This window comes from Mus musculus, chromosome 9 (assembly GCF_000001635.26).
Source record: "Mus musculus strain C57BL/6J chromosome 9, GRCm38.p6 C57BL/6J".
Lineage (NCBI taxonomy): Eukaryota > Metazoa > Chordata > Mammalia > Rodentia > Muridae > Mus > Mus musculus.
In genome coordinates, this window is record NC_000075.6 from 13,571,554 (window position 1) to 13,599,538 (window position 27,985).

Genomic DNA, 27,985 nt, shown 5'->3' on the forward strand with positions numbered 1-27,985 from the left:
CAAGAGGAAGACCCTAAAGGGAAGAAATCTGAGATGCCCTGCTCTGAAAGTTAGGCCTCATATAAGATCTGAACTAAATCTCAGCTTCATATACATGTTCCACAGGCCTGGGCTCTGTGCTTCTAGCCCAGGAAGAGACTCCCATTCATAAAAACAGAGGCGCACTTAAAAGTTGGTTGCAACTTTGTCAGCCTTTATTTTCTACACCACTTCATAAAATAATTTATCATGTCTTGCTGATGCATGTTTGAATATACATAGACAGACAAACAGATGGACAGACAGACAGACAGACAGAATCACATACACAGACATACAGTTTTCCACCTTTTCTGACCTGGTACCCTTGTAATACTTCTCAGACAAGAAGGAGTTTTCTATTTCAAATGCAATCCCTGTACTATTGAGAACAGTATATTAAACAGCAAGAAGTGTTCAAGTGCAGCCTCACACCCTGAAATCACAATAGGACCGTCAGAAGGTATGACATTAGGCATTGGTATCTTGCTGCCCTGCACATCCCGTTAGCAGGCTCCTGTTGGGGTTTCTACATTTACTTCAGAGGATGATTGCCCCAAAATACTCAGAAATTTTCAGAGCTGTATTCCTAACAAAACCAGCCCCAATCCCGTTTTATCTGTAACAACCGCCCCAAGAAAATCATTGATATGAATGAATAGAACAAGTCTTTATGTTTGTGGGAGACAGACAGACCAAGCCTAATAAGACTGAGAGAAAAAAAGTAACAGGAACATGGCTTGTTCTTCATAGTTACATATTTAGGAGCAGGAGAAGAGCGTTCCTTTGACAGTGCCTGGGCCCGACAGAAGGGTGCTGCTCATCACGGCTGTGCCACAGGATGAATATGCAGCAGCCCTGTGAGAGGAGATCTTGCTCTCTGGAATGCTAGAGATAAACACCCAGCCCTTTACTCTTCCTCTGCCTTGTGCTTCGAGCCCTTCCCAGTTCTCTGTGAGTGGCAAGTGAGATGAGGGAGTGCATCAGGCCCTTCTTGTCTAGGTCCTTCAGCAAAAGCAACCTCTCTTGAAGACATAAAATACAAGCACCTCCGAGACACGTTTTACTCCTAGCTGGCAACACCCCCAGAATATGTGCCTGATAGATTTGGCAGTGAGACCAGAGTGCAAAACCCTACTTCAGTCTCTAGGCTCATGTGCTCCTCCTTGCAGACTGTTTACTTAGGAGCAATATTTATAACAAGGATGGTTTGAGCAAAATCCAAGGAGCAGGAGACCAAATCTGAACTAGCTTTTCTCCTCTGATCTGGAAAAGATAATATTTCAACCTCAGTCTTTGCTAATGGAGATGTTGGACTCAAAAGGTCCTTACTTCAACTATAGAAAGCATACCCGGCTATCTGTGATTTTCCTTTTAAAATGAAATGATTAGGGTTGGAGGTGGCTCAGCTGTTAAGAGCACACACTGCCTTCAGATGCTCTGAGGTAGGTTCCTAGCACTCACGTCACGTGACTCACAACCTTCTTTATCTCCATTTCCAGGGTAACTGGTGCCCTCTTTTGGTCTCCAAGGTCACTGCACTCAGACATACCCACACACAGACACACATGTGCACATAATTAAAAATAAATGAACCATTTTTTAAAGAGACTAACAATACAATTTATACAAACCTGACTAAAGGAGTCAATGAATTCATAAATCATTTCCTGAGGCCACTATAAATTTGGGGTAGAGAAGAAAAGAACTGTTAAGTGTAAGAATTGTAAAAATAAATACATAAGGTCATACAGTCGACTTTTATTTCTCCATACTACAGTTCTCTGAGGACTGCTTACATCTTCTGCCATGGAAAATAAATCCATAAATAGACATTCTGAGATTTGAGAGTACCTGGGGATAATGATTTTACAGAACATTTTATAGGACAGAAAGTACTAAAAAAATATGGGTTGGTTTTGTAGTATGAATTCTGTCCTTCCTCTGGTTGTGAATATAAACAGTTATTGCAATAGTCTTTAAGTTTTATATTTACAATGAGGCAAAAACGAGCTGAAATTATATGATACTATAATGAATATGGTACTAAATCTTAAACACATTTTTTCTATGATTTTTTTTTTGAGACAGGGTCTTACTTTGAAGCCCAGGCTGAACTACAACATGCAGATTTCCTACAGACTTCAGTGTGATAGAATTCCTATCATACCTAGCTTTATACAAAGCAGTCTCGAACACTTCCAAACCTTCCCCCTCACAATGAGGTTAAGAGAATGGACTGGAAGTTCATGTGATTCAACAGTATATCATCAAACTGCCCACTCCAGTGGCAATCTTTCTCATCTCCATGAAAGTGTATAGTTTTAAAAACTCTTACACACCATGATTTCATCATGTTAGTCCCATTGATTTACTAAACGACTATGTGTTGTAGGGTTGAAAGTAACAAGAGACAGGTTATGCAGGTAACAGATGGAAGAGTCACAACCAGAGCCTACAAGTCCTGACTCCTAGACAAGTGTTCCTTTCACTGTGCCAGGCAGTTGAAAATTCTCAGCCTTATCAGATGCTTCTCATCGCTTCCCTTGAAAAAAACCACACAAGACAGCATGATGCTATCTGGCCTGTCACTGTCGATATCTCCATATGTGAGGGGGGAGGAGCAAAGAGAGAGAGAGAAATGTTTCTGCAGAGATTTCGATTTTGCAGAGATAGGATACAACTTGCTTCCCATCCAAAGATCTTGAGCAATTAACGAGACTATTGTCCACAAGTTGGTGCAGGGTTTAGCAATGAGATGGTAGCTGTTTGGCTGCTTCCCCTCTCACTCAAGGTCTCGAGGGACAAAACAGGAAACAGGGCCTTGTTCTGGCCAAAGCTGGATTCCTGTCCTGGCCCTGGACAGGCCATGTCTTCTCCAAGCTCCACTGCAGCTTGGTAAGAAGGCTAGTAACTACCACTTCGCCCAATTCTCAGACCTGCTTTAAGAGTTATTCCAGTGAAGGAATAACTGCATTTCTTGAAAATCATTTGTATCAAATGGCTCACGCATATACAGGGCTGTTACTAATGTGGTTAAGAGAGCACCAAGAACGATGGTTTAAAGGACTGCCTTCTGCTGAAAGCCACAAGGGCAGCCTTCGCTCCGAATTGTACTTTGCTTTTCCACACCAATCTCTAGAAGAAGAAGAAAAACGGTGACAGAGCTCCTCTGTTGTATTTGTTTTTCTTGTTTTTCTGAGGTAGGGTCTCATTCTGTAAAACAAGGCTGGCTTCCCCCCCCCCCCGAGGTGCCGGCATTAGAGGTGTGTGCCACCATGCACTTTAGGGGAAAGCATCACATTGCACAGGCTTGAGGAAGAGTGGAATGAACCGAGGCAACAGGCTGCCATAGTTACTTTCTTGTTGCTACAGAAAATACCCTGACAAAAACAACTGGAGGGAGGGAGATGTGGGTTATTTTCAGCTCCAGGGGACACTGTCTACCCTGGCAGGGAGGACAGGGCAGCTGGCAGCAGAGGTGCCAAGGTAGGAGTGAGAGGCTGGTTGGTCACCATGCATCCACACTCAGGAAGCAGAAGTGAATAGGAAGTGGAGCTGAGTTACGAGGCCTTTCCCCTGTGAGCCATTTCCTGCAGAGAAGCCCTGCCTCCTGAAGATTCCACAGCCTTCTCCGACACCACCACCAGCTGGAGAGCAAGTGTTCAAATATCTGAGCCTAGGGGTAAATTTCTCATCCAAAGCACTGCTTGAAACACACATAGTTTCTCTTAAAAATGTTTAGGGAAGAAACCTTCCTCTCCTGAGCCCATCACATGTCTGGGTACTGAGAGCCAGTTTATTATTCTGTGCTTACCGTTCACAGTGAAAATGACTAATATTCATCAGCTGCTAAGTACTGTGTTTCCTCTCCTAAAGTCAGGTACGTGGAAGGGAGCAGAGACTGTTAGTCAGCTTTCCATTGCTATAGCAAATAACTGAGCTGATCCAGTTTTTATTAAATAAGGGGTTTGAGATATTTTGGTCAGAATGGGAACTTTCATTCATATTGCAAGTGTACTGGGTGGTACTGCTAGACTGTGCACCTTGTGGTTGCAGAAGCAAAAGAGATGGGGGAGACGGGGACCACACAGCTCCCTCGGAGGACATCTCAGGGACAAAAAACAAGCATCTCCTACTACGTTCGTTCTATCACCTCCCAATAATTGGGGAGCAGAATTATAACACATGCGCCTTTGAGGACACTCAAGATCAGGTGTGTGTGGCTTTGTGAGGGCCCAAGACTTTTTTCATGCTGGGTAATCTATTACTAAGTTCACTCCCAGGTCCGGAGACTCTCAAGATCTTATCCAACGGATACCTGCAGAATGGTGGAGACATATGGAACCTTAAATCTATGGAGATGACTTGATTAATTCTTGCACAAATCGCTTATTGGAACCCACTGTCTTACTCCTTACTTTCCAGCCCACATCCTGTTCTTTCTCATCCATTGTTCTTGGCTTAGTGGAGGCTCATCCAACACTCACTATGTACGCATTCATGTACAGTGGACACTGATTCTCTCCTTCTCAATAAGTGTCCTACACAATGCTATGAGGTTTTGTCTCTCTGTGTGCAATCATTGGATGTAGTTTGAGACCTCTAGTGATGTTCCTCAGCATCCACCCAACAGCATACGTTCTAAAACTAGCTCCTCCACGAGGTTGTTTAATGGGCTGTAGCACTGAGACTGGCAGCACATATACGTTTTTACTCAGTCCTTCAGTCATGAAATAACTCAGGCCTCAGGAGCCCATCACTTCAGTCACTGTCTTCTTCCTTCACAAGAAGTCCAGAATGCTACTCAGTACAGTTGTGCAGTTAGGTGTTTGAAAAAAAATTGTCAGTACGGTATGGAAAGCTGCCTCCTTCCAACAAGCCTCCTGTTTCCACATCTATAATAAGACAGCAAGGCTCACATAATAACTCACTCAACCCCCAAGAAATGTAATTTAAGAGAAGCATGGTTTTCAGAGGAGCAACAGGGAGCTGGAGATTATGATTAAATGACAGGACAATGACCTCCTTCTAATTTGAAAGTGATCGCTATGCTCATTGTTTGAGTCTAAAAAGTACAAAATGTGTACAAGAAAGTGTGTGTGTGTGTGTGCGCGCGCGCGCGTGCGTGTGAGTGTGCACTCTCACATTCTTGCACTTGCATGTGTATTTGTGCATGGGAAACACCAAGATTGATGTCAGGTGTCTCTCTCAATCACTGTCCCATCCTGCTTTTTGAGACAGGGTCTCCCACTGAACCTGGGGCTGGCCTGTGAGCCCTGGGATCCTCCTGAGCCTGACTCTAGCTCAGAGATTACAGGCACACAGTATCACAGCAGGCTTTCTACATTGGTGCTGAGAATCTGAACTCTTACAGAGCAAGCATCACACCAACTAAGCTACCCCCTCAGCCCTCAAATATTAGAATTTTGAGCAGCAACCTTCCCACTAACTCTCAAGTTTCCCCAGATAAAAAATGAAAAAATTTTGTACCTTTGGAGAAAGCCATATATCGTTATGAATATTCTCAGTCTCTTCAAACTAAAACCCATAATGATATTTGTTAAGAGAGCGATGACCACGGATTGGTATGGGATTCTGTTTCTTGTTGGAGGACTGACCATCAGACTCTTCTCTCCTTGACTGCCCAGGAAGCTTTTCCCAGTTAGGCATATTTAGCTGAACCATATTATCAGGCCACAGGAAGAATTCCATTTGTCAGCAGTTTTAAACTTTGCCAAATAAAGGCTTATTGGCAAATGATGGTGAGCATTCTGCTAATGGCCAGACTTTAGAAAATACACACCCTGCTGAGTCTTATTCAAGACATGGTTCTATTGAAATAAAAGGGGGTGACAATGGCTCCTTTCAAACACTAGAGACCCTTTGCATTCCAATAAAAGTTTAAATTAATGTTTTAAAAGGTTACTGCTATTTTTTCCCACTTAGCTGCCATCATGTATGAGTCCTATTTAGACATGACCCTACATTATTTTACTATTTCTTTCTGCACAAAACTAGTGTTTGATTACATTAGATCATCAGTGTCTGGCTTTCATTAGACAAACCTGAAATACCCTATTATTAAGATTAAACAGAAAAAAATTGTTGTTTTCTTATTCGAAACCTATTATTTTGAGGCTGCACTGACCAAGGGAAGAGAAATCTACACAAAACCTGACCTAGAGATGCTCTGGGGGGAGCATCACAGCTGCCCCTGCAGTGACTGGGTGGCTCTTCCCTAGGACATGGAGAAGAGGCGATGGAGATGAGCCTGCACATCTTTCATGTTTGCAGTTCCTGCTTTGTTCTGAGACAGCTTTGAAAGGGAAAGTGCGCTTCTGCTTTGTAATGCCAGCTACGAACATCCCGAAGCTGGAATGGAGCAGCTTGGAGCTGGAGGCTCTAAAGTCTGGCAGCTCCCGTAGCTCAAGCTTAACCTGTGTCTTCTCACTGGGATTTTCAAACCTATGCTGAAGCAAGTGGTGGACATTGCTCCGGTCACACCAACAAATGGGCAAGCGGGCAGCAGCACATGAAGATGACCTTCATGGACCCAGGCTTCCCTAATGGTCTCATCATACACAGTGGTGAACACTCCAGCCTCTGCAGACTTCACCCGGGGGAACTAGAAATCCTCTAGGGCGTGGGGCTGGAGAGATGGCTCAGACATCAAGAGTACTTGTTGCTCTTATGGAGGACCTGGCTTTGAGCACTAGCACCCACATGGTAGGTCACAGCCATCTGTAGCCCCAGTCCTAAGGAATCTCATGCCTTCTTCTGCCTTCTGCAGGGACCAGGCACATATGTGATATACAGGCATAAATACAGACAAAACAACATTGATACACATAAAATAATTTAACTTATTAATTAAGAAAGAAATTATCTAGGAGAATTTCATATGTGATGGTTTACATTTTCAACTTGATACAACCTAGAATCATTGGGGTGGAGTCTCAACTAGGGATTGTCTACATTGACTTGGTTGTGGGCATGTCTGTGAGAGGTTGTCTTAATTGAGTACCGTTATATGGAAAGGTCCATCTGTATGGGCTGCACCATTCCCAAGGCAGAGGGTCTTGACCCTTATCAAAGTGCAGACATTTGAACTGAGCAGAAGCAAGCAAGCAAGAGAGCAAACATGTATGCATTCATCTCTCCCCTCCTTGACTGTAAATGTGATATGACCAGCTATATTAAGTTCCTGACGCTGTGACTTCTCAGAAATGATTAACTGCTTGTTGTCCAAGCATTTTTATCACAGCAACAGAAATGACACTAAGACAGGCCTTTACCTCTGGATTATCTTATGGGTTTTTTGTAGCTCAGAAGTCATCTCTCCAAGAAACCTACCCCAGCATGCCAAAGAAGAGGCAGGTACCCATCCTGTGTGCTGGAACCCCTTTACTGTGTTTACATACTTGTTAGTCTCCCGTGTAGATCATGAGATATAATATAATATACATAATGCAGTTTCAGATCTTCTCATTGTAGCATTTGCCATGCCTACCACAAGGCATGCTAACACTGTAAGTCTTGAGAAAATGTTTACTAAGTATTTCATCAGGCTAGCTATCTTTGTTCCCCCATCATGTTGGCCAGCTTCCTCAAGCCCTACAGGAAGGTGTTGTGATAGTGGTACCTGCCTGCACCTTCAGGGACAGCACTGTTGGCCATACTACTATAGCATTACTCTAGCACCAGCAACAGGGCACAGGAGGATTGTAGGTTTGGGTCAGATGGGTTACATTAAAAGAAGAAGAAGAAGAGGAAGAAGAAGAAGAAGAAGAAGAAGAAGAAGAAGAAGAAGAAGAAGAAGAAGAAGAAGAAGAAGAAGAAGAAGAAGAGGAAGAAGAGGAGGAGGAGGAGGAGGAGGAGGAAGAAGAGGAAGAGGAGGAGGAGGAGGAGGGAAGGAAGGAAGGAAGGAAGGAAGGAAGGAAGGAAGGAAGGAAGGAAGGAAGGAAGGAAAGAAGGAAGGAAGGAAGGAAGGAAAAGGAAGAAGAGAGGGGGTAGGGAGAGAGATTCCAGGGAAACCAAAGCTCTTGTCTTCTACTAGGCATCTCCTCATAGCAAATAGCTTAGGTTCACCTCAGCCGGCTCCTCACTCAAAGCAAGATTCATGGTTTCCAGTACAATTTGTCCCTCATTTACCTGGGCTGATTTTAAGCTTTCTGAGGATTGAATGGCTAAGAAGAAAAATATAATTTCTCAATAGTGGCAAAATTAGCCCAAGGCATATCTGGAAAGATGGCTCAGTGGTTAAGATCACTTACTGCTCTTTCAGAGGACCCAAGTTCAGTTCCCAGTGTGCATATGGTAGCTTACAACTGTCTTTAACTCCAATTCCAAGGGATCCAACACCTTCACGCAGACATGATGTGGGCAAAACACCAATGCATATTTAAGAAAATAGCAAAATTAGCCCAAGGCAAGAACATGAAATTGATTGTCACGAACAGGGTAGGCTATTCCTTCTCTTGTCTCCATCCTGGCTTTTTAATTTACCAGGAGCCTAGTGGAGGGCCCAGATAAGCCATGCCAATGCCCAGGCACTTGTAACAAAACCAAAGGAAATCAAGGGGGATGGCATCCTCCATGGAATCAGGAAGCAATTAAGCACATAAAGAAGTGATGCATCCCCCATGAGAGGCCTCAGAGCAACTGACTGAAGTCCAGGGAACTTGCTGTTCTCAAGGATTTTCAGTAAGTCTTTCTGACTTTCTGCAGCTTCCTTAGTTCAATGGGTTTTCATTTTGAAATTATAGAATTATTTATCCATTACCTGCCCACATACCCAGGTCTTCATTGCATCACAGAGTGGATGTGGATAGGAAGAGTCAGAATACACAACACAGATGAGAACTTCAAGGGCCTTCATATTTGTCTGCATCAGCAGTTGCTACTATTTTAGCCTCTGCCATCATCTGGAGTAGCTCTGAAAATGCTTCTGTGCTGTCTTCTAATAAAAACAAAACAATAAATAATTATGTGATAATAAAAGGAAGAGGTAGTATCAGGAAAAAGAATGTAAGAGTCTTGCAACTCTTGACAGAGAGTATAATGTGGTTGGAGAGACTTTTGCTTTGCTTTGCTTTGCTTTGCTTTGCTTTGCTTTGCTTTGCTTTGCTTTGCTTTGCTTTGCTTTGCTTTGCTTTGCTTTGCTTTGCTTTGCTTTGCTTTGCTTTGCTTTGCTTTCATCTGTATGTATACCAAGAGAAAGAAAATAATTTGAATCCAGTATTTATAGTAATGATAACTGTCAGATGAATTATCTGAACACATGGGGTCTAATAAATATGATGTCTGTATAAAGTTATGTTGTTGACAGAAAACATACATATTGTCATTTTAGCTTTAACAGACATAGCCTAGAGCAGTGGTTCTCAACTTTCTGCTGTGACCCTTTAATACAGTTTCTAATGTTGCAGTGACCCTAACCATAAAATTAATTGTGTCTACTTTATAACTGTGATTTTTCTAGTGTTATGAATTGTGATATAAATATATGTAGGATGTGTGGTATATAACTCTTGTGAAAGGGTCATTAGACCCCCAAGGAGTGGTGACCCCCAAGTTGAGAACCATTTATATACTCCAAGAGGGACTGTTTAACTGTAGCCGTGTCTGGGGGGTGGGGGGTCTTGATTATTAACTAATATAGGAGGGGCTAGCACTCTGTGAGCAATGACAGAACCAGGTAGGTTTTTCTGAGCTGTATAAGGAAGCTCCCTGAGTATAAACTGCTCTTCCGACAAGTCAGCACACATCCCTCATGATTCCTGCTCTATTTCTTTGGCTGTGAATAAGTTCCTTGTTCAGCAGTAATACTGTGTGGAATGGCAAGTAGGCCTGCTGTAACTTTCCTCAGGAATTATAACCTGTAGGATTAAAGGAACACTTCCTTTGCCTAAATTGCTTTGAGTCAGAGTATTTTATCAAAGAACCGGGAAGGAAGCTAGATCGTTCCTGGAGAAGAGTTTTGTTAGCACGACTTTGTTCCTTGTGAGAAGCTGAACATGAAGCAACATCCTAGATTCTGAAAGTTGAAATTTTTTTAAAGAACTATTTTCAAGACTATTGGAAGTCACCATATAAAATAGTGTAGCTATCACATTTTTCAAAGACTGAAGAAAGTTTGCCTTTTAGAATGTGTTGTGACCTCTTGCTTAGAAGCATTTTGTGGCCAAGAACAGTATTCTTCTAACTTCAGGCTTTTTGAGAGCAGGCATTTGTAAAGGTAAGGGTCATGGTCAGACAAATGGAGCACTAAGTTTGGATGAAGATTCTAAGAACGGGATGGAAAGATAGCTCAGCAGTTAAGAGTACTTGCTGCTGTTGCAAAAGACTCAGGTTCAATTCTCAACATCTCCATCCATGGCACACAACAACCAGGTCCAGGAAATACTATGCCTTCTTCTAATCTCTGTATATATCAGCATGCAAATAGTACACATACATAAACAAACACATATACACAATAAATAAATAAATAAATAAATAAATAAATAAATAAATAAATAAATAAATAAATAAATTTTAAAAATAAAATTTCAGGTAGATTCATGTTTGAGGGGTTTATACACCTTGCTGGTTTCCACCAGAAAATCCTTTTTGAGGTCCTCCTTGGATAGTGGACCAGAGGTTCTTTTGGCTTATGTGTTTTCCAGTAACTGTATATTATGGATCCAAACTCTGGCAGATCATCTAGCAAATTCTCTTCTCCAGTCCCCCTGAACTCATCTTCTCCTGGATGCTAGCTAGCCACTTAGGTGTAGGACAATAGTGGGAACAGCAATCACATCTTCCATTAGCAACTATTAAAGCTGAGCATTCTACAATGGATTTTTCATAAATTTCCTGAGCAGCCTGGTGAAACACAAGATAAAGAACAGTCATTGTGTGCCCCTTCTACAGAGCCCATAAATAACGTCCTTGACCACAGCCCTTCAACAGAAACACGAGACCCAGTGCAGAGACCCTAATGAGCTCAGGCGGCTGTGTGGGGACCAAAGCTTATTCAGGTTGACAGAGGAACACATTTCCATGGGCTTCAGAAACACAGCTATCCTTGGTATTCAGTGCAATACACTGTCTTCTTCTGCACTCTTCCCTTTACCTCGTAGGATGTGCCCTGTTTGGTGAGAGTAAAGGTTCTGAAGTGACGAAAGGAAGACACCTTCGTTTTATTAGTAGAGATGGATGTTAGTATTTTCAGGTTGGCCCATAGTTGCCACAACCACTTCCTAACCATTCTGTTTAAAATAAGATGTCAGAAAACCGACAGCCTGACAGTCATAAAGACACTATTTTTGATGAATTGGAATTCTGGGAGCTAAACTAAGACAATGTTAATTTCATGAGGAGAGATTGCATTTTGATTCTTTTGATATTAGTTTTTTTTTTCTTTTAAAGATGTCAAATACTAAAGACCAATGGATTTAGTATTTTCAGATTTAGCACAATCTTTCGTTAAAGGTTTGTTTGTTTTATGTTTTGTGTATATGTGAATGTCTGCATGTAGGTATGTCTGGTCACTCAGAGGCCAGAAAGGAGCGCTGGATTTCTGGAACTTGCGTTACAGTCAGTTATGAGCCATTAGGTGGGTGCTCGGAATGGAGCTCAGATCCTCTAGATAAGCAGCATGTGTTCTTTACTGATGAGCCATCTTGCCAGCCTTGAAATGTTATAAATTGTTTACAATGATATTCCTCATCTAGGTGATTGACCACAAATGTCCACACTTCCTATTCCCCACTCTTCTTCTGTCTCTCTCTATCCTCCACCCTCATGCACACTGTGTTTGTTCGTGGTACATTAAAATGGAGCCGGAATGACCAACGGTTCTGTTAACAACACAATACTTGTTAATCTCCTCTCATTTGAGAAGCAAGAAACAAAGGAATCCCAAAGCCTAGGATATGTGAAGGAACTCTTTCTGGCTCCCACTAAATGTGTCTTACAGTTCTCAAAGCACACTGACTAAAGTAAACATAGGCCTTTATTCAAAGGCTTTGCCGAAAAGGGAAGAGAATTAAATTTTCCCTAAAGCTTTTCCTAAAACATTTGGATGTGCTTTTTTGGGTTCAGGCATGTTAGAGATAGTAAGAAATTTCAGTGTTGAGAATCAGAATTTTAAACAACGGCCAGGAAGAATAGTGTCTATTTTTAAAGGCTTCTTGCTTCCTCCAGTAACCAAGGAAGTGCACGATAATTTTAATTCTGTTTCCAGTAAATAGGTCTAGCTTGATTTCATTCTACAACTCGCTAGTTAGCATTTTATACTTAACTTGTGTGATTTTCTGTAATATTAAGTAGATGTAAATTTCCTCTCCATGAAAGCCAGTTTCCATGTAGAATTTTCTGTGTATTTGAGATCTATGCTGTGGCCTTCCTGAATTCATGGAAAATTGACGATACTGGGAGGGAATTATTGTAACTAAGCTTCCCTAATGGCGCTTTTTAAAACAGCAGTGGAAAAAAAAATAACAGGGCACTAGTCTGATGTGAGTTTTGGCAGACATTTCACTCAGCCTGCCAGGGCATCCCCGGAAATTATAGACCCTCAAAGGTGTTCAGGACAAAGTAAATAAAGCAGGATACAGTTATTTTATCCCACCCCCACTGCTTCACTCCTCCCGCAACAAGTTCTTAGCAACATGAATTTTGAACTGGGTGAAAGGTCAACTTTGAAGTGAGTGTAAAGTTATTTACAGGAAATGAAGCAGAAAGTGGGCCCTCATGCACTTTTAAATGTCCCTATTATGGGGGGGGCGGGGGCGGGAATGAACTGTGTCTTCTGTCAGAAGAGAATTAAATTCCTGCATTTTCTTACATAAAAGCTAAATAAATACTTACCATTCCAGAATTATCCTATTAACCCTGAAATTTTAAAATTCACCAAGGTCCGCTTTTCCCCAACATTGGATGTGAAAGCTAGAAATAACACTATGTGCTTAAAGCCCTTATGTAAATAATCAGGAGCGCAGTGGGGGCAGGGAGAAAGGAGCTAGTTAGGGGATTTCCTTCCAATATGAGATGCTAACTAGATGCTTGTGATAGCTACAGGACCAGCAACATCTTTAAATATTTAATTTCTTGTCAGTTGTTAGCTGACTCATGTTTATGTATGTGTGCACTGCATATACACATATAACTGTGTCTGTCAGAAGGAAGTGGTGAATTAAGCAATTATAGGGCTCATTCTGCAAGAAGAACAGAGGAGGGATCTTTTGGAGAGGAAAAAGAAAAAGCGTGCTTTACCTTATAGATTCTCAGGTAGGTATGGCTTGGATTTCTTTAAAAGATGCTACCATCTATAAGTCCTAGACTCCTTCCTGTGCTGGGTCAGCAAGATGACGCTGGGAATGTGTTTAGATGCCCCATTTTAGTGAATTCAGTAAAGCCTTGGTCCTACATTGGTTCTCATTTTATATTAGGTACCAAAATTTAGTTCTGTTATAATTTAGGCAACAAAACTCTACTAATGTTACTATACTCGGGCTCAGGTTCCATGGTTCTTTAGTGTAACCTGGACAGTGTGACTGTGGCTGTTATGGTTAAATGGTTCCTCTGGTCTGAGGCCGAAAGAAGGAAAGATAGATAAAAGGCAACACAAAACCTCTTGAGAGTTTGAGTCCAGCCTGGTCTACGCTGTGAGTTCAGCCAGAGCTACATCATGTCTTGAAACAAATAAAACAAAACAACAAAACCTCTAAAGTTTTACATTGCCTGACCCAGTGAGGCCACTTGATTTCAGGTACATCCAAAAGGAGATATTTAGCCAAAGGGCCAGTTAGGAAAGTGTCTGCTTTCTATGCCTGAAGCCCTGGATTTGCTCTTCAGCACCCTATAACTCGGGTGTGGTAACACACATCTGTAAAACTATACAAGGAGGTAGAGGCAAGGTAGATAGAAGTTCAAGGTCATGCTCCACTATTTATACAGGCCAGGGTCAGTCTGAAAGATAAGTGAAAGTCTGTCTAGAAAAAAACAACTGGCCAAGAAATCCCAGGTGGGTTGATTCTCTGAGGCACTATGGTAGAAGGGGCCAGGAAAATGTCGCTCCCTTTCAAGCACTGGGGTCACAAAGTCCCGTTACATCCATGTATACTCTCACCTGCTTCCCCAACCTCAGCCCTGGGCAGTGACAAAGAAAGCCACGTTGCTGAAGGCATGGTGCTTTGATCCAGTGGAGCTTATCTCAGTCAAGAACGAAGAACTCAGCAGAGTACCGGAAAAGTCACTCATCCAGAGTTAGAAAAAAAAAGCAAGGCGATTTCTAAAGGGGAGAAAAAGCTACAGGAATTATAAGTAGAGCTGCACTTTAATTAAGCACATTGTGTTATGTTATCTCCTGCTTTTCAGCTATAGTTCTATCCCTAACATAAAAATATCATAAAGCCCTGATCACAGTTTTAAGAAGTTAAAAATAAAATAAATAGCAAAAGAACTCACCTTTGCAACCTAGTAGCTAAGAAAACAAACATCACTAAGTCTCCATTCCAGTCTCTTTAAAATGTAGTGATACAAATTAACTCAGAGGCACAGATGCTAAGATGTGATCAAAGGAAGTATATAATTTTTCAGTGAGATATTCGCCATTGTATAAATGTCCACAGTTATTTAACTAGTGACCTCTGGAGCTAATGGCTGCAGAGGTCTAAAATTCACCTAAGAAGAATGCTTGCTATTGAGTCTCCTAATACCTGAGTGGTCTAGGAGGAAGTAGTAGTCAGTGGTATTTATGACTTTCCATAGTATTCACTTCTATTTACCTCTCCTAGTGAGAGGAAATAAAGACAACCCTGGCTGAGTTAGTAGGCACCTGCCATTCACAGGAATAGAGTGATAAAATGTATATGCTATCAAGTATTCAGACATGTCAAATAGAATTGTAGGGGAATAAGTATAGATTAGTTTACAGGCAAGTAAAATCTGGAGGTCATAATATTTGGACAAAAGTTCAGTTGATTTCAAATATATAATAAGTATGATTTTTCAAAGCAATTAAATATTTATCATAACTTAAAGTATAAATCTACGTTTTATCAGAAGAATGTTAGAAGCTAAGACATATGTTGTTTTGCTTTAATTTAGTTCATTCAACAAAGACGTGTCCTGCATTTTCTATGGGCCAAAGATTAATGCTACTTTACCATGGGACAAAAACATGTCACTCACTCCAAATGTAGCCTGAACACTTATTTGCTGATCTATTGTTTGTTCAGCGTGGTCTTGTAAAATGAAAGTATGGATCTTTAAAAAGATTCTGAGGAAGCCTCTATGCTGTGCACTGGTAGGTAGGCCTGAGAGTGGAAGACATATCTTTCCCAGCTGTAACACACACGCGAATGAGAAAGAACAAGTGTGTACCAAGCACCAGGAAGAATGAAAGTGATTCCAACAGACACATAAAGAGAGAAACTGGGGCCTGGCTGTTTAAGATATAATCTGTGAGCCAGGAGTTTGGAAAGCTCCTGGCAATGTTTAAGAGTCAGACTCAGTAGCCTCACCCCACACCTTCTGAATCAACGTCTCTGGGTCAACCAGACCTCCGGGTGACCTGTATGCACATAACAATTTCACAAGCACTGAGCTAAGGATGACATCATGTGATGGTGTCTGTCTTCCCTTCCTCTTCCTGGACCACTCTAATGCAAGTGGTCTGCGCTGTTCTCAAGGTCAGCACAGCCAGTGAAAACAGTGGGCCCCTAGAATGGGAAGTCAGCAAGAACAGCTGACCGAAAAAGGAAGTTACTATTGAGGAAGGTTTGGTCTGCTTTTATAGCCCCTGGAGGAGGAACAACACTCTACAGAAGCTGTTAATGATGGGCTGGATTTGAAGGCAGTGATCGGTGCCAAATTCCAAATGTGTTGTTACTCTAAACTTCCCCTCCAGATGCCTTGTTATACTGCAGAGTTTCCAGCGGGGAAGATCCACTTGCAAATGGCTGGTTACATAAATATACTCAAAGTGTGTCCACATTAACCTTGTTTTCAACTTCTTTTAGTCATTTCATTAACTTCCACTGGGCAGAAATCATTTGGCAGCGATTGGAAATGTCTAGTTGACCTTGATAGATAGATTTTAGCAGTGATTGCTCTGTTTAGCAGTTCTCACAGGTAACTATGGCAACTTTCCATCTCAGCTGTGAACACGCTATGCAAACTCCAAATGAAAACAATGCCCATCAGTCCCCTTTCATAAGTAGCTCAACAGCACTGTGCAGTTCATCCTAGAAAAGACTTTGTGTTTACAGGGCAATCACTGAAATGGCACCACAGAAGAAAACCCATGGCCTGAGCATATAGGCTGACCTGTTAGCATGACGTTCTGTGTTCTGGTCTGAAAACAAAAAACAGAAAACAAAACAAACAAACAAAAAAAGCAAGACAAAACAAAGTAACAGCAGCAAAAAACCTCTCCACTTTAGATAGAGAAAAATCATGGGCCAAAATCAGGCATTTTGCCTTATGTTTGTACCTGTCCGAGCTACCTTCTTAGAATAGTTACCAAGCAGTGCTTCTAATTCCCTACTTTGCAGATGCAAACACAGAACCTGCAGGAGACTAAGCTCTGTATGATGGCTGTACATCAGGCCTGCTCTGACTAATAGGCTGTACTGCTCCATCCTTTTCCTGCCAACCACCTCCTGCTAGAGTGGCGAGCCCTTGCCCTCAGCAACCCTTGTGGAACCCAGGTGCTTATCAGCAGCTCCCAACCTCCACAAAATGTCTACATGGCATTTGGGTCTGGTCATCTCTCCGCCAACCTCATCCTGTCGTGTTAGAACCGTACACCCTGTGATCCATCTCCCTGACCCCACATACACCCAGTGCCTTCACTCCTCTGTGTGTTTGCTGGTGTCCATCCTTCACCATGATCAACTGTTCATCACTTCTCTCGTACTGGAATCCTTTAGGCGCCACTGAAATGGTGTCTTTGCTGGGATGTTCTTCCTAATCAACAGGCTTAGCTGTTTACCCAAGCTTGAGGGTGATAACTCTGCTGCCATGGTAATTACACACTGAATTGGACCACATTGAGACTCTCAGCTCTTAAGGGGAGGGACGTGTCTGTGTTCATCCTTGTACCTCATCCTGTACTTCATCCTTGGTACCCTGCCCATGAGACAGGTTCTGTGGTACTGAATGAATTAATATATACCTAGGTTGACTGTATCTAGCCTGTCTGAGATACTTGTCCCGTCATCTCCTAAATCTGACTCAAGCATAATATTCTGCATGAAGCCATCTTTAATTTCCATTCTAAAACAAAATCCCAAGGTTACAGAGATGGTCCAGTGGGTAAAAGTACCTACTGTTCCTGCCTAGGATCCAAATTTCAGTCTCAGCATCCACACTGGGTACATTATATCCACCCAGGACTCCAGCTCCAGGGGACCCAGTGCCCTCTTCTGGCCTCCACAGGCCACTGTGCTTATATGCACATTCACAGAGAGACACACATACACATAAACAAAACCTTTAAAGTCTTTTTGAAAAATCATTGTCATCTGACCCTTGATAGAGTGGAGTCTCTTTCTTCAGCATGCAAAGAGCGTTATTAGTTCCAGGCCTTCCCTCCAAGGCAAGGGCACCAACCTCCACAGGTGCTCAAATTCCATAGAAAAAGAGGGCATGGCATTTGCATATCACTTATGCATAACTTATGCAACCCTCCTGTACATTTTGTCATCTTCAGATTGTTATATGTAATACAGTGCTAATGCTATATAAACCATAATACTGGCTAGGAAATAGTGACAATAGAATCTGTACTTGTTCAATACCAATGTAAAGTTTTTCGAGTATATTCTTTTTCTAAGATTTTTTTTCTTCGTTTACGGTTTATTAATTTTTATGCCTCTGGGGTTCTGCCGTCATCTGTCATATTTTCAGTGTCCACAGAGACCAGAAGAGGATATTAGCTTCCCTGGATCTAGAGTTATAGCTGTGAGCTTTCATGTGGATGTGGGTGCTTGAACCTGGTTCCTCTGGAAGATCAGACAGTGTTCTTAGGCACTGAGCCATTCCTTCAGTCTATAAAGTTTTTCAATTATTTTCTTTTGGGGTATTGGTGAGATAGGGTTTCCCTGATTAGCCTTGGCTAACCTGGAACTAGCTCTGTAGAACAAGCTTGCCTCAGACTCACAGATCTGCACGCTTCTGCCTCCCAAGTGCTTGGTGAAGGCATACAGCACCACACCTGGCTCTCTAGTATTTCTTTTTTCTTTTTTTTTTCCTTTGGTTTTTCGAGACAGGGTTTCTCTGTGTAGGCCTGGCTGTCCTGGAACTGGAACTCACTCTGTAGACCAGGCTGGCCTCGAACTCAGAAATTCGCCTGCCTCTGCCTCCCAAGTGCTGGGTTGCATCAGCAGAACCAGAACCCTTGCCTTTGGAAGGCTGGCTCTGCTTGCTTACTGTTTCCTCAGCTGCTGTGATTTTCAAATCACAACAATTTTACTTTTCATCTTTTTTATTCTTGAGATATAGTCTCAGTGTGTAGTCCAGGCTATTTCAGTACTCACTCAACAAATAGCCCAGCTGGCATTAGATTTACAGTAATCCTCCTGTCTCAGCCTCCCCAAAGCTGGGTTTACTGTCATGAACAATCTTGCTTGTCTTAGTTTCTCTTTGTAACTGGACTCTACATCCTAGGAATACAGAGACAGCAGCACCATAGGTGTCTTCCATTTCCCAGCAGGAACCCTTGAACACTGCAGATTCCCGTTCCACATAGCTTTGGAGTCAGTATGGCAACAGAAGGATGGCTCCTCCTGGATCCCAGTGGGAGGCCTAGAATCCATGTTCCCTCTGTGTGGTGAGACTGAAATCCTTGTACACTTTGGGAATGGAGGAGAGACATGGACGACCAAAAGTTCTTACTCTAAGTCTGCCTTCGGGGAAGTTACAACTAGGATCTAAGCTCTTTGAGTCCTAACAAGTAGGTGTCCCTAAAGAAGCCTTTGGCTTTCGTTACTTTCTTCTTTGGCCTCAAGGCTAGACTCATATTATTTCTGGGTCTAATATAATACAAGAACCCATTCTGATCTATGTATAGGCAAGGGAAGAGGAGATGATTGAGGGCATTTTATGCCTCTCTCTTTGGAGGACCTTCACATACTGCCTCAAATTTCACTATTAGTAACATCTCAAGAGCCGCGGGAGTCATAAGTAACACAGACTGCTTCTGCCATAGAGAGCAGGCAGAGACTATCCATCCACTTAAGATTTCTTTAAATGTGAATGATAACCCAGGACATGGTCCTTAGAACTTGTCTCTCATCTTCCAATCTGCAGACATGGCCTGTAAAAGGGATACATTGGTCTAGCTATGGTCAGACCTTTTCCCTAGTTACAGTCACCCAGTTCTCATCTGTCCCATGTCACTTGCCCTACCAATGCCCAAGAAGCAAATTTGGAGATGTAGAGTGATTTTCACACAGGCTCTCCATAGTGTAGCTAAGACCATCTAATGCTCATAGATGAGGGGCTTTTGCTTAAATAACCATGAAATCTGTCTGGACCCATCCCTACTCCTCTCTGGTTGGTTGCTTCCTTGATTATAGGCCTAGAAATCCGTGTGAACACTGACCTTTTAGGGTTATTTAAGGACAATTCATTATCCCCCTTCAGAAAAGTTCATGAGGCCATTTCTTCCTTAGTTGTAGCTTAATGGCCTCAAGTAGAATGTTTTATCAAGTGGCATTGATAAATTATGGAGATGGGACTCATGTGAACTAAGGGCCCAATAAAGGGATAGGAGTCAACTAATATTAACATCACCTGTTCTTCCAAGAACTAGAAGAGAGAAAGGAGCCATAGAGGTGACAAAGGAGCCCAAAACGGAGAGTGTCTGAGGAAGCTGCCTCTAGACTTCATATTTTAATCACTTCTATGAATCATGGGGAATCCTGCATGAGATTCCTGACACCATGTGATCTTCTATGATATGTGACCTTTCATCCCCTCTTCATCTCATGTCCTTCCACCAGTATGTGCACACAAATGTACTCTCTCACTCTCCCTCCTCCTTCCTCTTTCCTTCCCTCTTTTTTGAATGTGTGCAACAATCACGATGACGAAGAAGAAATGGAGTCCTCTTGGATTTTGCACCAAGGACTATCCCAGTAAACATTTAAAACAGCTCAATCATATTTGATGAGTAAAGTATGTGTTATTATCAACACTTTACAGATGAGGAACCTGGAGTTGACTCCCTAAGAGACAAAGCCAACATTAGACGTTCTTTCTGCTCTTCTGATGTGGTTCTTCTGTGTGGGGCCCACTAGTACATAATTACTGGTTGATACACTCCTCTTTCCGACCAAGGACAGACATGGTCCTATCTCCCCATCCTAACTCAGTGTCCAACACAGGAATGCTGGGAATCGGGAACAGGAGAGGAAAGTTGTTAAATCTTAGATAGGAAGGGAATCAGCGGCCCACAAGATGATAACAGTCATGTGTGAACTGTGACAGTTGATGAGGTTACTCCTAGCCTGTGTTTTCCTGTGAAGCCTGTGGTATCCTCTCTCTCTTCCTCAGAGCAGCACATTGTTCTTCAGCCCAAACCAGGGCTGCTCATTAGGGTCACGGTGACTATTTCTTAGATGCCCTTTTCCACCGAGTGATTCTGAAGAGAATCTGAAACCACTCTTACTTACTTTGAACTACGCTCTAAAACTGACATGGTATTAGAATTCAGTGTCCCCTTTACAGGGTGGAAGCCATAAGCACATGGGACAGTGTCCCAGGCGGCCACAGAACCAGGGTGATGTGGAGTGTTGAAAGTGTCCCAGCCAAGGGATGAGTTCTGCTCCTGGTTCACAGAACACCACTAAACTCTTACTAGATACCAGGCAATGTGTGAGGTATTGAAGACATGGGGGAACATCCAGACCAAGAGAACGTCAATCATGTGCAGATTCTGACAGACATGTGGTTACTAGAAAAAGACTTTCAGTGTCTCCTGAACATATATACAACTCACATAAATTCTCTTAATGCCTTTGGAAAATGCCTTTGGTCCCTGCCTCGTGGGATGGACAACTATTGTCACTGGCACATTGAGGCAAGAACCCAGAGAGAGCTTACTTCCAGCCATGAGGTCAGTAAGAGATCATGACAGTCAGAAATGGGCATCTAACTCACCGTCTTGGACATCAGAATCTTCCTTGATTGTCCCTGTGCACAAGTGCGTCCAAGAATAGAAGGCGAGCTCCTTAGCAGAGAGTGATTTAGAAGGATGGATTCAGCTAGCCTGTGGGTCAGCTCAGGTCTCTGAGTGACCTCATTCAGAAGCTCTTGGTCACCACACCCATTAGGCAAGCGAGTGACCATAAGACCGGCCGTGCCAGCTGTGGTGCCACAGAGGATATCACTATGTATACTGCAGGTCCGCAGCTTCGGTTTCCCTGCCCTGGTGGAGATCTCAGCTCACATTTCACTGAGTCTGACACTGGGCATGCAAAGAATAGGAGAACTGATCCTTCCCTTCGCCCTGGCACCCGTGAGTGCTTTCCCTCAGAGCTGTACAGAATTCCAATTTACAGCCTTGGATCTTGCAGGGTTCTTTGTGAGAAGCAGAGCCTACAGCCGTGATTGTTTACTGCAGCCTAGGAGATAGAATTCTTAGGACTGAATGCTTACACTTTCTTTGGAAACAAAACAAAAAACCAAAACTCAAAGTTGTCAATTCACAAAGGCCTGCATCTCACCTACCTCCTTTCTAGGCAACTCTCTTCTTGGTCTTCTTTGCTCCTCTTGATTTTAGAGCTTCTTCTCTAAAAATGAGGTCCCTTAGGTAGAGTTGAGCATTGCCTGCTGAGCCACAGAGAGCAGAAAAGGAAGGGCACAACCCTGTAGATTCTCTTCCCATAAACTATCTTCCATTTTAGTAGAGACATCTTAAAATTCAGAGACATGTGGGAGTCCAGAGGCAAAGCAAGGCTGTCTGTAGAAACAGAATGCTGGTCCAAGCAGCACCCAGGGCAGGATTCTTGGCACACAGGCTACGTTCAAGTCAGTTAAATACTTTGCAGACTTGAATATGAACTGAGCACAAAATGAAGGGTGCCTCAGTTTCCCTTCTTTCTTTAGCAGTCTTTTTCTGAAGAATACCTCAGTGTGTAAAGTGGAGGCCACCAATCATAATTATATACTAGATGAGCATCCTGTGACTAACAAGTGACCTGTGAGAAGCTGAAAGTTAGACTTGAAATAAGACAATATAATAAGACAGTGCTTCTTTGGAACATATTCACAGACATTTTGGTCCTACAACACATGTGCATATGTACCTCTTAAATGCTTTTACCTTTAGCTAGCAATAGACTCTGGACTAACCCATGAATTTTCTTCCCATTAATAAAGGAAACCTGTTTGGTGGCTTGCCTTGTAGCAGAAAGTTCGTAATTGCTGGAGTATTGAACATTTCCTACATGTTGTCAGAAACACACCATACATGCATATTCTGATGTCCCTGGAAATCTGCTCTGCTCATTTCTTCAAGATCTGAGACCACTGAGGCTCCTCCATGCTCAGTGGACATGACCTCATTATCTGGGAGCAATTTAGGAAGCCAGGCTCTCTCAGGACCCCAAATAGGACTTGGGATCTCTACAAGGCTAATGTGCGAGACCTATGTTCTGGGTACATCATGACACAGACCGTGAGATCATTCTTGCCCCTTGTAGAAACTGGCCTGAGCTCTAGATTGGCACCCACACTCTCCTTCCCACTCTCCTGACTCGGGTGACCTTCAAATGAGTATTCACTCATTAGTTACAAATGCGGGCACCTCCCAGGTATTGTCCTTTCCTATCATCTTCCCATCCTGTGGATTCCAAATCACAGCCCCAGCCCTAGAATTACTGAGAAGGAACGCTCTCCCTGGAGCGATTCAGAGGCAAGAAGTAAGTCAACGTGAATGCTTTGTAGTTCATTTTCCTGTTAGTCTCTGAGGACTCTGATCCTCTAGGTCAGTGATTTCCAAACCTCGCAGATCATCATCACCCAGGGACACTTTAAGTATCCGTGTTTTGTGTCCCCACTTGGCTGGCATTCTAATTCTGAGGCTTTCAAGAAGGCAGAGAGTGAAGACGAAGAAGGAAGGGAAAGGAGCTGAAAATTGCTCACTCGGGCACCTTGCTACACAGCTTTACACAAATGTGATTTATTTTTTATTATTCATTACAAAGAGTTAATGATATAATTACCCAAAAGCAATTAGATACAGGATGGAAACAAAGTGCTTAAGGGGCTGGGAGGCAGGCTTGTTGAAAAGGAGAAAGGAGCAATCAGACAGCTTCATGGCAGATTCTGCAAGGGACCTGAGCTTCCAGCTTCAGGGAAAAGCAGGGGGGGCTGGGGGGGGGCTGGGGGGGACGACTCTGTGTCAGGGATTGGTGCTGTCCTTTCTTCTCCATCCCACCTCAAGTCTTCTTTAAGATCTACATGAACACTCTACCACCATCTTGGTTTCTGGTTTCCCTCAGCTACAGTGTAATCATAGCAGAAGGTGTGAGTCTTTTCGAAAACGGGACAACTTTCTGTTTGCCAGACAGTGTTGTAGGCAGTAGGGGCTCCATGGTGAGTGCATTCAGGGCCTATGTCTTCTGAAGGAACCTGTATTCCGGTGGGAACAGATGTAACTAATAGATAAATAAAGCTGTTACAGCTTCTAATGAATTTGAAGGGCACACACAAAGTCCTGTAACAAAGATGAAGCTGTGTTAGAAACAGGCTCAGTTTCCAGAAACATCTGAGCTAGGTATGCTGGTAGTTGCCTGTAATTCCTGGCACTGTGGAGGTCTTGAAGAAGGTGATTGTGAATTCAAGACAACCCTATGCTGCATAGAAGAACCCTGTCACAACCAATTAATTAAAAAAGAAAAACAAGAAAGAGCCAACTGCCAAGCAGCCTGATGTGCCTGGATATGGAATGGAGCTTATCTAACTGGTTGATATGCGGATTTCAGGAAGCCATTAACTCAGAGCTGTGTATCTGAGCTGCAGGCAGTGTGCCGGCAGCCCATGTTCTTTCTGGTAGACTTAGAAGGCTCCTGTTCCCAGGTCTTTTCTTGCTCTTACAGGCTGACTGCCTTTCTGGACTTACATCCCTGCCATCTTCAAAATGAGCACAACTCACTGCCTCCTGTACAGCCCGTTTTCATGCCTGGGGACTTTGTGATTTCATCAGTTCTACACAGATAAGCCAGGAAAACTGCTGACCCCAGGGAGCCTTTCAGAAGCCACACCTGCAGCCTCCACCTCCAGCTAAGGATCTTACTCACCACGTCCGACCTAAGAAATACCCGCAGCACAGGACAGTTGTAAGACTCCATATGCTAACAGGCATGAAAGTGGTTTGTTAAGGCATAAGAGCCAATAGTAGGACTGGGGGAGGACTCAGCAGTTAAAAGCATATTCTGCTCATGGAGAGAGCCCAAGTTCAGTCCCCAGCACCCGTTCCTGCAACTCTACCTCCAGGAGATTTGATGTCCTCCTCTGGCCTCCTCAGTCATCTGTATCCATGTGCACATGCCTCCACAGAGACAAGCACAGGTACACGTAACTTAAAAATAATCCTTTTAAAGGTAGTTAGAGTGGTGCAGAGTTCTGTGACTTATAGATGGGAGAAACTCTTGAAGAGGAGAGGACCCAATGTTCCACCTGGAGGGGCAAAACAGAAAATCTTCTCCTTGGTTCTGCCTAACCATCTGGAAAAAAATGGCAAGAATGAATCAGACAGCCTTCTTCCCAAGCAGGAGCACCTGAGAGAAAGGACTTTTGACTGCATCACCCTAACATCATCATTTCTGACTGTGATAGACACTGGCCCTGCTCATTGTGAACCCACTCCTCTGCACCATTTTCTTTCTAGCCTTTGTGCCTTCCTCAGTACAACAGACCTTTTGAGTGAAGGTATTCCATATACTAGGCAGGGTTCTAGGCTCCCGGACCTTAAGCTGGAGAAGTCCGCCTTCACACCCCGGAAGCACATAGGGCTATCCTGGAGCCCTTTATATTCAGAGCCTTGTCCATCATCCCAGGGTGCTTGCCTTCTCCTGCCCTTGGAATCCTCTGTGACTCAACTCTACTTATACAGACTGCACCACAATGTAGATTTCACACCTGTTAGTTGAATTACATAGAATGGCAGTTCTTAGCCACCAACATTATTTCTTGGCATAGTGAGGGTAGTGTAGAGAAGTCTTTGATTGGTAGGAATTTTGGAAGACAGTGGGAGTCTCTCCAGGATGGATGGATTTACCTGGCAAAAGGTGATATCTTAGGCTAACCTCCTTGGTCTTTTCCAGACTCGTTGTAACTTTTGTTGTTTATTGATCACAGAGTTTACTCACTGTTGGTGAAAGGTAATTTTGGCAACAGGGTGTAGTTAGATTCTGGAAGCTTTCAGACCATTTAATTTCTAAGGGTCTTAGCTTCTCTAAGAAAAGGGTAACGTGGTGTCAAGGCAGTGGTGAGACAGATATGACTACTGTTTGTCACGTGCCTTGTTTCCCTGCATTCCTCCATTCCCTTCCCTTGCTCAGGTACTTGCTGAAGATGTGTCAGTACTGTGACATGCTCTGAGGTCATCGGTAAGTCCATGGCCACTAGTGAAGTCTGGGAACTTGCAAAGCTAGCCTTGAATCCATGCCTTACCAATGTTCTTTTTGCTCTTCTTTTACTCCTCATTTTCTCTGAATTCTCTTCCCTTTGGAAGGCCCCGCTCTCACATCTGGTCTGACTTCAAACTTTCCCTAAATGGTTTGTGCTTGATCTCATACATACAAGGTTAGACCTTACCCTCTGGGTCCGATGCAATCCATTCAGATACCTCGATGAACAGCTATCGATTCAGTTCACCATATATTATTATAACTCAAAGATTGCTTGCTGACAGCTTCGCCTTTGCTCTTTAAAAACAATTCATTGGTTCTTGTTTGATTGTTTATTTCTCTGTGTTTCTCCTATATGATACCACAGTATGTTGTACTTAGTAGGGCCTTGATACAGCCACTGTTGAATGGCTGTACTGATAAGCTGAAAATCAAAACCGTCTTCTCTTTGCCATACCTAGGGATCAGTACCACACCCCAACAAGCAGAATGCATTTAAACTAAAAGGAGTCAGTTGTTGGGTGAAAGCAATTTGGAAACCTATTTTATTTTTCCACCCTCTTCCTCCCAATCCTACAGATTCCGAGGGTTCAGCACCGTATGTCCCCGTGGCTGAACACCAGAAGGCTTAGCAGCTGAGCACAAAACCTGTCTCCAAATTGCACACACACGCCAGGACCTCCTACTTGCTATGTTGTTAGGGCAGCATGGAACACAGAAAAGGTACACTGTGCTACAGGCTGGCTGGCAGGGTCCTGTTCCAGTTCAGGGAAGGCTAAATGAAGAAGAATTGTGTTTTGCAATGTGGCTCTTCAGTAGGAGTACCTGCCGTCTCTGGCTTTTCATCCCTGCAGGGCGGCATATGTTGTATCTTGAGTGCCTTTCAGAAACCTACCCAGTCAAAAGAGATATGCTCATGTAGTGAGAATCTGACCAGGAATTAAAAGCATGTAGAATACAGGCAGATGTCCTTGCTCGCTCTTACAGCAGCACACAGAGAGACAAAAAACACTGTCAGCCTCCAGCAAGAAAAGCAAGTGGTCCATTCCATCTCCACAGTCCCTGAGCCCTCACTTGTAGCTACCCTTTTTGCAGGCTGGCATCTGTGCCCCCCACCCCAGCCTCTGGGAAGGCTTTCCTGACCACCCCACTAAACTTAGCACACTTGCCCGTTAGTACACTGTGCGTTTTCCCCAAGAGTCAATCACTTCTAGGCATTTTTATAGTCATCATTGTTATCCTGTCCTATTTGATGCCAGTGACTTCATAAATGCCATGACTACTCCTTGCAATTTATGAGAACAAAATCTCTATAGGACAGAGTCTAACACATAGATACTAGTGTCGATAGCATGCCTGTGCTGGCCAGATTTCACCGAGGTAACATGTGGCACGTGCATCTAGTTAATTGTGATCCATGCTTGTTTGGAGGATGCTTGTAGTTAAGCAAATGTCCCCACCTCTACCTTATTGACCCCCTGAGTAAAATGCTCAGCTTTGACCTACCTGTGAGCCCAAGGGCCCCTTCTTGCCTCTAGATCTCCAGTCAGAACTTCATAGAAGGCCAGGGGTTCCCCATAATTCTGTGCACTTATGGCTCTTGTGCCACCTTGCTGCCTGCTCCACCCATTCCCATCTGCTACTTTGCCATTTTAAGATCAGACTCACTGGCTCTGTATTGTCCTGGTATGCTTCAGCCTTGTCATACTAGTTAAGAGATGAACCTAAGCCTGTGTCTCCTGATAAGGACATTGAATGGGACCCCCATATCTGCCATTTAGCTGTTCCTCGACATCAGCACAGTCCAGTAGAGACAGGAGCTTTTCTGATTAGTGAAACTCTAGATGTTACTTCTTGACTTCTAGGAATAGTTGGGGGTTTTCCCCATAAGGTCCCACTCGTCCCTGAGGAGATGTAGGCAGTTGGTGCTTGCTGTGGGGACAGAGATCATATTCTTTAGTGGTGTAGTCACTGGTGAGATGCCCTTGCCCAACTGAATAGTCCTATCACCCACACCTATGCAGGCAATCCTAGGGAAATGCAGTGGGCCACGCTAAACAGATGGAAAAGGCATAGAATAGCAAGGACATTGTTGGGAAGAGAGAAGGGCCTTGAGGGGAGGGGGCTAGAAGATAAGAGAATATGCTCGTTGCAGGGTGGTGCTGGCTTCCCACAGACAGGTGCATTGTTTTTACTCAGACAAGAGGAAGGACTGTGGCAGATGGACAGCACCAGAGCTGTTCTGTGGACTCAAGTGGCTCCGGCTCTGCAGCAAAGCCATGTCGGAAAGCTGGTGGGAGGCTGGAATTGAAGGGGAGAATTTCATCAGAGTT

At 43.3% G+C, this 27,985-nt stretch overlaps 1 protein-coding gene and 1 long non-coding RNA gene across 4 annotated transcripts in view; one reads left to right on the forward strand and one right to left on the reverse strand.

The window, feature by feature from the left end:
* The window catches only part of Maml2 (mastermind like transcriptional coactivator 2), a 412,973-nt gene that overhangs the window by 274,993 nt on the left and 109,995 nt on the right, over positions 1–27,985 (forward strand).
* Gm51666 overlaps positions 10,847–27,985 on the reverse strand; it is a 28,010-nt gene continuing 10,871 nt past the window's right edge. The window contains exon 3 of the long non-coding RNA XR_003948103.1: positions 10,847–27,953. This is a non-coding gene — a long non-coding RNA (predicted gene, 51666). The remainder of the gene's footprint in view (positions 27,954–27,985) is intronic.